This window comes from Apium graveolens, chromosome 8, assembly GCF_009905375.1.
Source record: "Apium graveolens cultivar Ventura chromosome 8, ASM990537v1, whole genome shotgun sequence".
NCBI lineage: Eukaryota > Viridiplantae > Streptophyta > Magnoliopsida > Apiales > Apiaceae > Apium > Apium graveolens.
In genome coordinates this window covers 48,300,885-48,307,982 of record NC_133654.1, presented here as the reverse complement: position 1 = coordinate 48,307,982, position 7,098 = coordinate 48,300,885, and the positions used below count along the sequence as shown (strand labels likewise).

The window sequence follows — 7,098 nt, the reverse complement described above, 5'->3', positions numbered from 1 at the left end:
TTTGAATTTGATTTCTTAATAAATCTTTTTGTCCTTTTCCTTCTTAATTGTTAATTGGAATAAAAATCCTTCTCAAAATTTAATTGGTCTAGTTCGCCTAAATTAAAATTTAAGGTTGCGAAAAATTACATAGTCTCTGCGGAACGAATCTCAAAATATTAAAACGAAAATTGTGCGCTTGCAATTTAAAATGTATATTTTTGGCACATCAAGTTTTTGGCGCCGCTGCTGGGGATTACAATTATTTTTCGCGCCTTAATTTTTAATTTTTCGAATTAGTTTTACCTGCTCTCTTTGTTTAATTTTTTTAGAAAATTGAAGATTTGGAAAGCTCATTGGAACTTCAAAAATTGCCGAGGCTCGAAGGAATTTTTGGAAGCTTGCTTGGGTAACCCGTATCTCTCTCTTTTCATATTTTTCACTAGTAAGAAAAAAAAATCACAAAAAAATTGAAAATACAAAAAAAATTAGTTAGTTAAATACATAGTTGTTGCATCATGCATTTGTTCACCTAGGAGCACATCATCTTAGATTTTATTTTCTTATTTTTAATTTTTCGTACCTTATAAATTGTGGTGATTGCTGGAGGACCCAAGGTACGTTAAATTTCTTCTTTTCTTTAGTTAAGACACGTAGTTTAGAGCATCCATAATTGTTTATCGCTTTTATATCTCGTTGTGTGTTGCATCATTTAAATAAACTTTAAGGGAAAAACCATATCACAAGATAAAGGGGAGGGATTTCATCACTCTTTCCTTGGCCCACAACCATTAAATCCATCATTTTGCATACCATAGCCTTTTTAATAAAATTAAGTAGACATTAGCCCCTAGGACTTCGCGCTCAACTAGGAAGAAAACCTGAAACGATCAAATCTCTAAGTATTCATTCTTTGGTGTCTAGGCTAGCGAAAGCTTACCTGGCCATTTAGATTTGGTGACTAGGCTCGTGTTTAGCCTCTTGGCAATGCTTGCACCTACCTGGCCAAATCAGAAAGAATACTTTTAGTTTTGTGAATTTTAGTAATATCTTTTTGTTAGGAGCAAGTCTAGAGTTTTTTTTAGGGAACCATAGATTTAGAATTTTTCTTGCTATTTTTCACCCTTTCTTTTGTGTGTTTTAAATTTCTGCACTTATTTGCTACTTGATTCCTATCCTGTTTATGCGTACTACGTGGATTAGAGATAATTCATCTAGGTTAGTGAGACCAATTGAGCGTACTTCCTCATCGGAATCCGAACCCGTAGAAATTCTTGAACCCGTAGTAAACATGACAGTTTCTCTTAAGGATCGTTGTTACCCCGCCCGTTCGGCCCAACCTTCTTGTATTACTCTCCCACCGGTTAATGGTAATAATTTTGAAATTAAAGGTCATCACATTAGCATGTTACCTAAATTTACCGGGAGTGAAGGTGAGGATCCGTATCTTTTTATTCATGAATTCGAGGAGGTTTGTACCTTACAAAAACTCCAACAATTAACCGAGGATTCCATTAGGCTTAGACTAATCAATTTCGCTCTTAAAGAAAATGCTAAAAAATGGTTATATAGCCTACCGGTTAATTCTATTTCAACTTGGGAGGGATTCGTAGTCATTTTTCTAAAAAAATATTTTCCAAATCATAAGACTATGAGACTTACAAATGAGATTAATCAATTTCATCAAAAGGAAAATGAGTCTTTTTAGAAATATTTTGATAGATTTAAAAATCTTTTGTCCCAATGTCCGCACCACGGAATAGAAAAGTGGAGACTTTGTAAGATTGTTTACGAGGCCTTAGATAGTTCTACAACCGCGTTGTTAGAGTCTATGTGCCAAGGAAAATTCATGGAAAAAGACGAGGATCAGGGTTGGGAATTTTTCGAGGAACTAGCAGAAAAGACCATGTTGTGGGAGTCTACTAGGGAGCCGAATAGGGAGCCTAGTAAGCACAATGAAACACTCGGTTCATTAGCTAACAAAGGCTTGCATTTAGTTGGGAATTCTATAGCAACCGAAGCAAAGTTAGCTACTCTCACTAGAAGATTAGAAGCTTTAGAAACCAGTAATGCCCCTTCCCAGGCATCTATGTGTGCGAACTATAACTCTCATAGTCATGGACCTCAAACCTTTCAAGAGTTTGAGCAAGTGAATGCTATGTTTCAACCTAGACCTAGGAATGACACTTTTGCACCCACATACAATCCCGGGTGGAAGAACCACCCAAATTTTTCATGGACCCAAGGCCAAAACTACCAATCTCCTCAACCCACTTTTCAAAAGCCTAATCCAAACTCTTATCCCACTTCTAGTCAAAATCCTTATCCAAACCCAATTCAAGCACCCTTGAATCCTCCCGGGTTTAATGATTCGGATAAGAGACTTAATTCCTTAGAAAAGAGCATTGAGGCTTTGCTAAAATCTCAAACTAATTTGACTCAATCTCAACAAGCCTTCATGCAAACCATGACCCAAGATAGGCAATTATTGAATTCCAATGCCCAAGCCATATCTAAATTAGAGGTTCAAATGGGTCAATTAGCTAACACGATTTGTGAGCGCGAGAAGAATAAGTTTCCAAGTCAACCCGAGGTGAATCCTAAATTTCCACTTAATCAAAGACCTCATGATGTGAACGCCGTCATATCTCTACGGTCGGGAAATCAAGTGAGAAATCGAGTTGGTGTTGATGATAATGAAGAAGAGAATTCGAGTTCGAAACCTAATCCTTCACCTTTGAGTACGAGTCTAGATCACTCGAAGCAACCCGAGAATTTCGGGTCTGGTGAAACACCTCATTCGATTGCACCACCTTCAAAACCTAGCCCCAATTTGTCTACTGAAAGAGTCTTTACGCCGAAAGCTCCGTATCCTCAACGATTTATTTCGAACAAACAATCGGCTCAAGTAGACAAGATCTTAGAAGTTTTCAAGCAAGTTAAGGTCAACATTCCTCTTTTAGATGCCATTCAACAAATTCCTTTGTATGCTAAGTTTCTAAAAGAGTTATGCACTCATAAATGAACCACTCATGTTCCTAAAAAAGCCTTTTTGACATCTCAAGTTAGTTCGATTCTCTCGAATGAAATTCCCGTGAAATATAAGGACCCCGGTTGTCCTACTATTTCTTGTGTCATAGGAAACACTTTTGTTGACAAAGCTTTACTTGACTTAGGTGCTAGTGTGAATCTTCTTCCGTATTCTGTCTACCAAGAATTAGGTCTAGGTGAACTTCAAAAGACCAATGTCACACTTCAATTAGCTGACCGTTCTATCAAAATTCCTAAGGGAATAATTGAAGACGTGTTGATTAAGGTTGGTGATTTTGTTTTTCCCGTTGATTTTGTGGTCCTAGAAACTGAACCGGTCAAAAATCCTAAAAATCAAATTCCGATCATTCTAGGAAGACCTTTTCTAGCCACATCCAATGCCTTGATTAATTATAGGAATGGTTTAATGAAACTAACATTTGGGAATATGACCATTGATCTCAATATTTTTCATGTCGGAAACCAACCCAATGACTATTTTGACCAACACATGGAAATTAATTTAATTGATAAAATACTTGATCATGAAACCATGAGTATCGATGATGCTCTTGACTTTTGCTTAAATCATTTTGGTCAAAATTGGGTTGATTTCGATTACACTAATGAGGTCAATGAGATGTTAGAGTCCACCATTCCTACAACTAACCAAGAGCCTGAACCACTCCCTTTGTCTCTTTATCAAGCTAGTGAACCAGTTGAGCCAAGTCCGCCAGAATTAGAACTCAAACCTCTTCCTAACACTCTTAAGTACAAGTTTCTTGGTCCTAATAAATCTTTTCCCGTTATAATTTCTTCTAATTTGACCCCATCTCAAGAAGAGGAACTTTTAAGTGTGCTTACAGAGAATAAGGAAGCCATAGGATGGAGTATTTCTGATATTAAAGGAATTAGTCCGGCAATTGTCCAACATAGGATTCACTTGGTTGATGATGCTAAACCAGTTAGGGAGCCACAAAGGAGGTTGAACCCAACTTTGATGGAAGTTGTTAGGAAAGAAATTCTTAAGTGCCTAGATAATGGGATCATCTTTCCCATTTCTGATAGCTCGTGGGTGAGTCCGATTCAAGTAGTACCTAAGAAATCGGGTATTACTGTAGTGACCAACGAGAATGACGAGCAAGTTCCCACTCGTGTTCAATCTGGTTGGAGAGTGTGTATAGATTATAGGAAGCTCAATTCTGCAACTAGAAAAGATCACTTTCCTTTACCATTCATCGATCAAATGTTAGAAAGGTTAGCTGGTCATTCCTATTATTGTTTCCTAGATGGTTTTTCCGGCTATTTTCAAATCCCCATTGCTCCCGAAGATCAAGAAAAGACCACGTTCACATGTCCTTTCGGAACGTTCGCTTATCGTCGTCTAGCTTTTGGTTTGACCACGGCCCCTGCTACATTTCAACGATGTATGATGAACATTTTTTCCGATATGGTAGGTGAATTCCTAGAAATTTTCATTGATGACTTTTCCATCTTTGGTTCTTCTTTTCATCAGTGTCTAAACCATCTTGACTTAGTTTTAAAAAGGTGTAAAAAAACGAACCTCGTTCTTAATTGGGAAAAATGTCATTTCATGGTTAAAGAAGGAATTGTCCTTGGTCATAAAATCTCAGAAAAGGGAATTGAAGTTGATAAAGCTAAAATTGATCTCATTTCTAGTCTCCCTCCACCAAAATCGGTCAAAGCAATTCGCTCTTTTTTAGGACATGTGGGGTTTTATAGGCGTTTCATTAAGGATTTTAGTAAAAAGGCAAGACCCTTGACCAATCTTCTTTCAAAAGATGTCAAATTTGAGTTTAATAGTGATTGTTTACAATCTTTTGAACACCTTAAGAAAGAACTGACTTCATCCCCGATAATTAAATCTCCCGATTGGAATGAGCCTTTTGAGTTGATGTGTGATGCCTCCGACTATGCAGTTGGGGCAGTTTTAGGGCAACGAATCAATAAGATACCTCATGTCATATACTACGCTAGCAAGACCTTAAATGATGCCCAACTTAATTACTCAACCACCGAAAAAGAGCTTCTAGCCGTAGTATTTGCCCTCGAGAAGTTCCGGTCTTATCTTATTGGTTCGAAAATCATTGTTTACACTGATCATGCCGCCCTTCGATATCTTTTCTTGAAAAAGGACTCAAAAGCTCGTTTGATTAGGTGGATCTTGTTGCTCCAAGAATTTGACCTAGAAATTAGGGATAAGAAGGGGTCTGAAAATGTCGTTGCCGATCATCTTTCTCGATTGGTAGTAGAGTCAACCGTTGACTTGCCTTTGAATGAATCTTTTCCGGATGAACACTTTCTTTCTATCTCTACCCTCCCTTGGTTTGCCGAAATTGTTAATTACCTTGTCACCGGCAACATTCCGACTCATTGGTCCAAGCAAGATAAATCCAAATTCTTTTCACAAGTCAAATACTTCTTTTGGGATGACCCTTATCTCTTCAAGTATTGCCCGGATCAAATCATTAGAAGGTGTGTCCCAAATCACGAGTTTAGAAGTGTCCTTTCTTTTTGTCATGATCAAGCTTGTGGAGGACATTTTAGTGCCAAAAAGACGGCGGCTAAGATACTCCAAAGTGGTTTTTATTGGCCTAGTTTGTTTAAAGATTTCGCGGAATTCTGTGCCGCTTGTAGTAGGTGTCAACATTTAGGAAAGATCACAAGACGTAATATGATGCCAATGAATCCGATCTTAATTATCAAAATTTTCGATGTTTGGGGGATAGATTTTATGGGCCCATTTCCTTGTTCATTTGGCAACCTCTACATTCTCTTAGCGGTCGATTATGTATCTAAGTGGGTCGAAGCCATTCCAACTAAGTCTAATGACAATAAGGTCGTTCTTAAATTCTTAAAAGAGAATATCTTTTCTCGGTTTGGTACGCCTAGAGCTATCATTAGTGATCAAGGCAAACATTTCAAGAACCATCAATTTGAATCTCTCTTAAAGAAGTACTCGATCACTCATAAATTAGCCACCCCTTATCATCCTCAAACTAGTGGTTAAGTTGAAGTCTCAAATAGGCAAATCAAACAGATTTTAGAAAAGACTGTCAACTCGAATAGGAAGGATTGGTCAACTAAGTTGATAGATGCTTTATGGGCCTATAGGACCGCGTATAAGACTATCTTGGGTATGTCCCCTTATCGGCTTGTGTTTGGTAAAGCTTGTCATTTGCCGGTTGAACTTGAACATCGAGCCTTGTGGGCCATTAGGGAGTTGAATTTTGATTTACCCACTGCCGGTAGTCATAGGAAGTTGCAATTGTCTGAGTTAGAGGAAATGAGGAATGATGCTTATGAAAATGCTAAAATCTATAAAGAAAGAACCAAAGTTTTTCATGACAAATCAATTTTGAGAAAATCCTTTTCTCCCGGTCAAAAGGTTCTTTTGTACAATTCTAGGCTTCATTTATTTCCCGGAAAATTGAGATCTAGATGGGAGGGACCTTATCTTGTTAAAGTAGTTTTTCCTCATGGTGCTATAGAAGTTGAAAATCCTAAAAATGGTGAAATATTCAAAGTTAATGGACAACGTCTCAAACCATTTTTAGAGTTGCCAGTCGATTCCGAGGAAGAGGTCATCCACCTCATTGACCCATGATCAAGTAAGTCTCTTTCAGTAGGTAGTTTTAACTCTCTTCATCCCTTATCAGGTATATTCTCATCATTTTCCTTGCTTATTTCTCTCTTTTGCATACATTGAGGACAATGAATGATTTAGGTATGGGGGAGGGTTTTAGTGTAATTATTAAAAAACAAAAAAATCCAAAAAAAAAAAAAATTTGAAAAAATCAAAAAAGTAAAAAATAGAGACATTTTTAGCTAAGTTGTCTTACTCTCTCTTGAACTTTAGTAGCAGTTGGTGTTAACATGTTTTCAAAAACTTATACATATAGTGCCTTTTAGATTATTTAAACGTAGTTGAGTAAGGTGTCTTTTTGAATCTTGTGTCGACTGATTTTCACTCTAGATTCCAAGACGACACTTTTGCACAAGACCTTTTTTGGAGAGATTGTTTAGGGATGTTATTCGATACTTGAGAGAGAACCCACATGTTGAAAC

The 7,098-nt window shown here is 37.2% G+C and overlaps 1 non-coding gene and 1 pseudogene across 1 annotated transcript; one reads left to right on the top strand and one right to left on the bottom strand.

Moving 5' to 3' along the window:
* Nucleotides 1-1,633: 1,633 nt before the first annotated feature.
* Nucleotides 1,634-1,740, bottom strand: LOC141681820 (small nucleolar RNA R71). Its single transcript, XR_012559243.1, has one exon. It is a non-coding gene; the product is annotated as a small nucleolar RNA R71 (small nucleolar RNA).
* An 88-nt stretch (nucleotides 1,741-1,828) lies between these two features.
* On the top strand, nucleotides 1,829-6,637 carry LOC141679561 (uncharacterized; annotated as a pseudogene).
* The last annotated feature ends 461 nt before the right edge of the window (nucleotides 6,638-7,098 follow it).